The sequence below is a fragment of the Aplysia californica genome, unplaced genomic scaffold, assembly GCF_000002075.1.
Source record: "Aplysia californica isolate F4 #8 unplaced genomic scaffold, AplCal3.0 scaffold00196, whole genome shotgun sequence".
In the NCBI taxonomy this organism is placed as follows: Eukaryota; Metazoa; Mollusca; class Gastropoda; order Aplysiida; family Aplysiidae; genus Aplysia; species Aplysia californica.
The window spans coordinates 448,696-457,317 of NW_004797466.1; the positions used below are offsets into that span (position 1 = coordinate 448,696).

Consider the following 8,622-nt stretch of genomic DNA (forward strand, 5'->3'; position numbering starts at 1 on the left):
AAACACGATATAAAACTGAGATGTTCATAGGCATACAGCCTAAAGACGTCTAGTTTTCATGTCATGAGGACATTGCCTGTCAAGGACTTTGTGTATGTGTGGGGCGGGGAAAGGGGGGGGGGGTAAATATGAAATGTTTTTCTAAAAGTAAAACTCAGCTTTATCGATTTTCCGACGGACAATGAGAAGACATGTGAAAGACCGATACAGGACAGGGTGATTCATAAGAGATTACGTGGTCTAGAATTTGCGCAGTACACTTTATTTTTTATTTTTTATTTTTTTTTGGTGGTCACAATGTGATCTTCAAGGTGTGTAATCTAACGTCTGTTTCTTTGTTGTCTTAAGCTCTTCGGATTATTCTGTGGAAAACGAACTTCTTAGAAGGTCACGCTGTTTAGCCAAATGAATCCGTCTTGCAATGCGGACAAAAAAAACATAGAAATTTGTAAGCAGGTGCACCAGTTGATAACGTAAGATTATAGGTCTATATTTTTGTTTGTTTGTTTGTTTTTTGTGGGTGTTTTTTGTTGTTTTGTTTGCTTTGTTGTTGTTGTTGTTGTTGTTGTTGTTGTTTTTTTGGGGGGGTGTTGTCTGTCGTCTTCTGTTACTGTTTTATTTTTGTTTATGTTATTCTTTTTTTTTTTTCTTTGGTTTTTGGTTCGTTTGTTTTTTTAATTTCACAATACCTTTAAGAGTATGCACCATTCATTTATCTCTTCACTTTTTAAAAATTACTTCCTCTAGCAATTTTTTTTTTTGGGGGGGGGGGTTCTTTCTTTTTTTTTCAGAATAGCACAAACAAGTGCATCAGCCCAATAAAGGCCATTCAGTGAAGAGGGGAAAATGGACAATTGTACGAGCAAAAACTTTTTTAAAAAGAAAGACAAGAAGTATGACCGCTTGTACTCTCCAACTACCAACTTAAATCTTTTCAAAAATCTTTGGAGGGTGAGGGAGGGGCGACTGTAAGAATGTCACGGAGATTAAGCAGAGGAGTCCTTTGGGGTCACACACCAGTGGTACAGACTTAGTAGTAATGTCTCAAACTCCAACAGAGGGCACGGTACGCCAGTGGATGATTCAGCAGTATTTTCTTGGGCGTGTCTCACAACACCTGCTGGCACACTGACCTCATTATGCAAAGGACACAACATTATTCAGAGCAAGTGCAAGACGGAGCCAAACGTGAAAGTCCTACTTTATGTGAGTCCAGAGAGTTTCGTTCAAAAATCTGAAAGGACTTGCAAGAGTTCTGTAAGAATATGATACCCAAAAAAAACAACCCCATGTCACGATTTATTTGAATTAGAAGAAGTTCACAATATGCACAACTGTTGAGGCGGAACTGCACCAGTGAGTCTACTTTTTGACTCCCCGTTCTTTCTTCTGTCTGCCCATATTATGTGTGCGAGTGACACTTTTCTTGTCGATATTGATTTTTCATTTGTGCAAACAGATGATTCATGATTTCTCTCTCTCGCTCTCTCTCTCTCTCTCTCTCTCTCTCTCTCTCTCTCTCTTTCTCTCTCTCTCTCTCTCTCTCTCTCTCTCTCTCTCTCTCTCTCTCTCTCTATCTATCTATCTATCTATCTCTCTCATCTTTCGTTCCTGTTCACGAGGACAAATAAATCGAAATTTAAGGCTATCATCGAACAAATAGGAAGACAGAACACTGGTAACTTGCCGTAGTGGTGAGAAAAACAAGAGACACTCGAAAAGAACCGAAGGATAGACATGAACTGGAACCTACCAGTGACACCTTCCAACTTCCAACTACTAACATCGAAATTCTTTGTTGACAATAAGAATAGTAGAGCTTCGATTTGCCCGAGCCGAATACATGACAAAATATGACAGATTTGTGAATGTATTTTTATTACAATAAGTTTCATTGGGTTTTTTAGTTGTTTTTCTGTTGGGTTTTTGGGGGGTGTTCTTTTTTTTTTTTTTTTTGCTGAAGGTGTTTTTATGCCCCAGTAGACACAATTTAAATAATTTAGGAAGCGGGCTTTCAACACTACCTGTCAGGGTCAACCCGGGCTGAGGGGGATATACCATCCCAGCTGAAAGACCGAGATACTCAATAAACATTTTCTCCCCATTCGAGAATCGAACACTGGTCTCTTGCGTGTTACAGCGAAACGCCAAATGGTAGCCCCCGGCCCCCAAAAACGTACACAATGGGAGACTTCCAGAAGACGTTAGTTAATCAAGTTCTTGTACTTCAGTACTTTCGACTCGTGCGTCGTGTTTGAGTCACTCACTGGAAAGTTCATCGTGTAGACAACATCCTTAGTAGGGATCCCATGACAGTAATAATTAATTTGGAATTGATTGTGGTAGTAGCGAAAGAAAAATCCCGAGTCAGATCTAATCTGAGATAAAAGTGTAGAAAAAGAGGCTTACGCTGACATGAGAACATTTTGATTCAAATGCAAATGTAGGTTCTTTTGTTTTAGGTTTAGTAAGGCTTTACGGCGCTCGCAACTGTGTACGGTCACATGAGCGCCAAAGGGTGGATGTCAGCAGAGAAATCCAAACGGTAGGGCTGGGCAATGGGTCGCTTCAGCAATAATATAATGATAGGTTAGTGCACCTCTTCGGCAAATAATATGATATAAACCGCTTCGGCAAATGAGTTAGAACCACTTCGGCAAACGGGTCAGGAAAGACAGTTAACTGAATTCGAATGATATTTCTTTGAGAATTCTCCTGTTACCCTTATAGATTATCCGGATTTTGCCCACCTCTACCAAACGGGGAATCAGGCTTACTCTGCTCACCTCTCTAGCCTCAACAGCACAAAGTCAGCTTCGACTATCAAGGCATCCCGGAAATAGCAGTTCACAAGAGAGTGATAAACATACAAAAGAAGTAGACGAAAAATGACGATAGTAGGGAAGAAGAAAGAAAAAGCAGCAGTTCCCCCTATGTTGTTCTGGCACAGTATGAGCATGACAAAGATAAATCAGCCCATTTACTATTCCACTGCGCATAAGAACATGCTAATATGTTAATATCACCCCGTTGCGAATGGCTTAAAGACACTTCAGTAAGTAGCACTGCCCTGGGGGGAGGGCGTAGGTTCTTTAACAGTAGACCTAGATGAAACGGACTGCCTTGTGTCTTGGTTGCGTTTCTTGTCATCCTATATGACATCATAATTTTGGTCAGCCTTGTATTGAAAGTTATAAAGGGGCTGGTTTCAATTATAGAGTTTCCTGTTGACTCGAGCAGTCAGAGTAAGCGAGAGGCTTAAAGGGGCAAAATCTCGTACTTTGCTTTTTACAGGATGAGGTTAAAAGTCGTTCTTTGTCCAAGACCTTAATTAAATTTCCCTGATCAGGATCACAGATCAAATACAATAATATGAATTAAAGCAATTGTAGCGCATGTTTGTTTTGTTTTGTTGGGGGGGGTTTTAAGTGACGTCAAAGACTTGTCATCCTGATGATCTGCAATTGTCAGCTGAAGCAAAATTAATTATTAAGTAATAGACACTGAAACAACAGTACAATCAGTGGCGTTCTACCTCCCAGCTCTCGCCATTTTTCTTTTCCTCTGCCTTTCCCAGATTGTCACCCATTGTCTTCCCTGTCCACTCTGCGATGTTGTCCTCCCATCTTCTTCTCTGCATTTCTCTCTTTCTCTTTCCTTGTACGGTTCCTTGTAGGGTTGTTTTGGAAAGTCCTGAGGTTCTTATGACATGCCCATACATTTTCTGTTTCGTCTCTTTACTGTAGTCAGTAGATCTTCATGCTGTCTCACTGCGTTTGTGATTCTGTTCCCTTACTCAGCATTTGAAATGTGGTCGTTGTATGAGATGTCAAGAAGTCGACGGTAACATGTCATCTCTGTTGTCTGAATCCTTTTCAACAATCCTGCTGTCAGTGTCCACGACTCACAGGCATATAAAAAATTGAAATAATGGTCGCTTACTGCTGGACAGAATATCATACGAACAACATTATGTAGGAAGATTGTTTATTCATTTATTTTTACTTTGTTTTGTTTTTATTTGTATTTGTTTTTATTTTGTTTTGTTTGTTTGTTTGTTTGTGTGTTTGTTTGTGTGTTTGTATGTTTGTGTGTTTGTGTGTTTGTTTGTTTGTTTGTTTGTTTGTTTGTTTGTTAGTTTGTTTGTTTGTTAGTTTGGGGGGCGAAGGGTTTGGCTGGTTTTATTTTCGTTCTATTTATTGTTGTTGGTTTTATTCCTTTGTTTATTTATTTTTGTTGTAATTTAAGATAAAGTAATATATTATTTAATCAAACGTCTGTGACACTGCATTTTGTTTAGCATTGTTTATTATGGTGCTGCTTAGATGATAGGATACAGGATCATCAGATAAAGGAAAGCAAAGTATTCGATTTCACTTTATTCCGCAGTAATAATAGATCTATATGGGTTTGGGGAAATTACAGACCTCGGGGTGAAAGTAAGTTTAAAATCAATAACATTTCTAAAATGTGAAACAAGTAAATGTGACATATGCACATGTGTATCGATTGTGGCAACCGACCAAGATCTTTATCAAACAACCCCCCCCCCCCCCCTCTTTCTCTCTCTCTGTCTCTCTCTCTCTCTCTCTGTCTCTCTCTCTCTCTCTCTCTCTCTCTCTCTCTGTCTCTTTCTCTGTCTCTCTCTGTCTCTGTCTCTCTCTCTCTCTCTCTCTCTCTCTCTCTCTCTCTCTCTCTCTCTCTCTCTCTCCCTCTCTCTCTCTCTCTCCCTCTATTTTGTCTGTGTTCATGCGTGTGTGTGTACATGTGTGTGTGTGTGAGTGTGTGTGTGTGTGTGTGTGTGTGTGTGTGTGTGTTTGTGTCTGTGTGTGTGTTTTGTGTGCGTGCATGCGTGCGTGCGTACGTGCGTACGTGCGTGTGTGTTCTGTGTTTGTCTCTCTCCCTCTCTCTCAAAAGGAAGTGTGTTTAGGTCGCCACTGAAAACGACCAAACCCCAGAGAGAATTACAAAAGTAACAGTAACAAAAGGCAACATGACATATTGCCCAGTACGGCCATTCACCGAACCATGACGCCACGGCGGGAAGCAATGTCCTTTCTAGATCCAGATCGTGGATTGTGCGTCCCAACTTTTGCACCGCCTGCACTGAGGAGTCTTAATAGCGGACGGTGCGTACTGGATGAGGGATTTACGTGCAATTAGCTTTTTTGTTGGGGTTTGTGTTTGTGTGTGCGTGTGTGTGTGTGCGTGTGTGTATGTGTGTGTGTGTGTGTGTGTGTGTGTGTGTGTGTGTAGATGTGTGTGTGTTTATGTGTGTGTGTGTTTGTGTTTGTGTTCGTCTTTGTTTTGTTTGAGGGGTGTGGTTGTTTGCTATTATTTTTGTTGTTGTTGTTTTGTATTTGTTTTGGGGGTTTTGGGGGGATTATATATTAAATAGGAGCCTGTGGAGACTTGTTGATTGTCCCAGTCGACACCGTTCGTTTAGATCATTGCAGGGCACGGGTCGCTTCGATCCAGCGCATCAGGTTACATTCGTTTGTTTGAGTAAAGAGAAGCATATCGATACAATAATATAATGGTTATTGGGAGCTGGGGAAGAGTAGGACAGGCAGACGGAAACCACAGAGAAACATCATATACTAGAAGCGCCCTCCAACCAACCGCCTGCATGCCAGGGTCAACCCGGGCTGAATGGGATACAATGTTCAAGTAGAAAAATGGAGAGACTGAACAAAATAGACCCCCCCCCCCCTCGAGAATCAAACTCATGTCTTTTTTTTTCACTGCGAAGGGCCTATAGGTTACATCACAGACACAAGCAGAATTTGGAGAGAGGCGGGTACGTTAACTTACCTATAGATATATTATTACATGTATGTATACTGAATATCTCTTCGAGTAGTAAATTTACAAGCATTTTTGTTTAGCTGTACAGCCAATGTTGATATTCATAAACATTATATGTGAGGCATTATGGTGAAAGCAGGCGCTCGTCAAAATAATGAAATTGAAGAGACAGGCATTTTTTCCACCAGTTTGGCCATTTTTATCGAATTTTTGTTTTCTCGCTCCACACCTTTCATGTCCATATAAAAACACATAAATTTCCATGTGAATTTTACTGAAAAGCGTTGATTAAAGGAAAAAGTATGAAATTTCATCGTTTTCACGGACTCTTAAGCTATTGAAATTATCACACTTTGGCGGCCATTTCCTCACTAATTTTACCACTCAAACCAGGTGACCTCATCTCCTTCAATCGCAAATATCTCAACTTCTATTTAACTAAGATAGAATATGTATTTTTTCAGCGAAAGGACGGCCAATAAACAAACTTGCAGTTGATACCAATAACTCCACATGCTCAAAAGTAGACGAGCGCCTGATTCCACCTGGTCGTGACACATATTCATGCATAAGTTCGTCGCGACGCACAATTTAACGTTCTACCACTGTTTAACAGACGGTACTTATAATATGACCTAATTGTGTTGCAAGAGCCGTAAAACTCTTACTAAAAATACAACAAACAAAAAAACCGTGAGACAAAGTTTTGGGAATGGACAAAATATTTAAAACCGCCGATACAGGCAAATAAGTGCAACCTTTCACTCAATCCCTGATCCACAGGGAGATATCCGGATGCCTGGTTCCGTCATCAACGCGGTACGACCCCATCTCTGTCTGGTACTATTGTTAAACTGTGAATTATTGCCCTTGTCCACCCGGCACGGAATGCGAAGGCCGCACTTTGGCATTGGCCACGACACTGGTCAGAACAATTTTAAACAAATGAAAAGAATACGACGAGTGTCGGCGGAACCACGCACAATACCCGTGTCTGTGTAAATGTTATTATGTCGGGAGAAGGGCGTGTTCTTCGCCGGTCAGCAGGCTGCCTGACTTGGACTCGGGTGATTTACGATTTGTGTGTGCGTGTGTGCGTGTGTGTGTGTGTGTGTGTGTGTGTTTGCGTGCGTGCGTGCGTGCGTGTGTGCGTGCGTGCGTGCGTGCGTGCTTGTGTGTGTGTGTGTGTGTGTGTGTGTGTTTCGTAAGAGTTTTACGCACTTGCAACACGATATGGTCATATAGGTGCCGAAGAATAGCTGAATTACAAGAGAGTAACATACAAAAAAGAGGGAGAGATAAGGACGATAGATGTTTGATAAGAAAGAAGGAGCAAACCACACCAGAGCACCCACCAACCACCCACTCTGTGGAAAAGGGGGGGGGAGGGTTTAATTGTTAAAGTAAATTAATGTTTACAGCTCTTATATCACAAATAAGTCATAATAAATGTAAATGCCGAAAATTACAGGTGTTACTAGAGAGTTAACACACCACCAAAAAAAATAGAAGAATGAGGAAAGATAGGCGTAAAATGTTTCTACTTTGGTCGTCGGAATACACTCTTAACCAAAAAGACGGAGATGCCCACAAAAAAGAAAAGAAAAAATCTGCTCCACCTTGGAATCAAACTCACGTCTCTTACGTGCAGGGGCAAGAACTTAGGCTAAAAAACCTTAATTTACAAAACGGACACCACTAAACAAAATCGTGAAACAAAAAACAGCTAACCCCATCGCAAATCCCCATCCCCGCTATATCCACCCATCCCTCTAAACAGTCTGGGTCGAGAAGTGTCTGTGTGACATCAAACCCTGCGGCACTTTGGGTGCATGGAAGGGAGGGACTGACAGGTCACGTTTTTGTATTTTTCGCACGGGGGAGGGGGGTGCGTCAACTGATCTACGCTGGAGATAATTCACAATGTTAAGCAGTATTTATTTGAGAGGCATTGCGGTGAAAGCAGGCGCTCGTCAAAATAGTGAAATTGAAGTAACGCATTTTTTTCCACCAGTTTGGCAATTTTTATTATCGAATTTTGGTTTTTTCGCTCCACACCCTTCATGACCATATAAAAACACATTTCTATGTGAATTTTACAGAAAAACGTTGATTAAAGGAAAAAGTATGAAATTTCGTCGTTTTCACGGACTCTCAAGCTATTGAAATTATCACACTTTGGCGGCCATTTTCTCACTAATTTTACCACTCAAACTAGGTGACCTCATCTCCTTCAATCGCAAATATCTCGACTTCTATTTAACTAAGATAGAATATGTATTTTTTCAGCGAAAGAAAGGCAAATAAACAAACTTTCAGTTGATACCAATAACTCCACATGTCCAAAAGTAGACGAGCGCCTGATTCCAACGGGTCGTGAAACATTTGTCTGTCTTTCTCACAACAATTCTGAGCCACATTATTACAGTCTTTCTCGAGGAGTTGAAAGTTCAGCCTGCCTGTCATGGGTGTGGAGTCGGAGTCTGCGATGTAATGCTTTTTACTGTTCAGATAAAAGATGAAGTTTCAATTCCCACGCGAGAAAATCGAGTCTCTGCATCATTTAGATGAGCTGCATCCCCCATAGCCAAGGTAGGTCCGCGTTTTAAAAGATTTAAAATGCATGGATGACATCATTAAACTTTCATCGCAACAACAAAAAATTTTAATGGGATTTTCATAAAGATTTGAGATTACTTTGTTGACGTCAGTCAAGCTTTGCAAATGAAGTCGTACGGCCTGTGGAAATTTGACAGGCGTGTTACTTGGGGGAAATCAGTGCTTTACACAATGTAGCCTAATGTAATTGTAAGT

The 8,622-nt window shown here is 40.8% G+C and overlaps 1 protein-coding gene across 1 annotated transcript in view; it reads right to left on the minus strand.

Moving 5' to 3' along the window:
* LOC101863586 overlaps positions 1–8,622 on the minus strand; it is a gene marked incomplete at its 5' end in the record, with an annotated part of 43,847 nt that overhangs the window by 23,234 nt on the left and 11,991 nt on the right.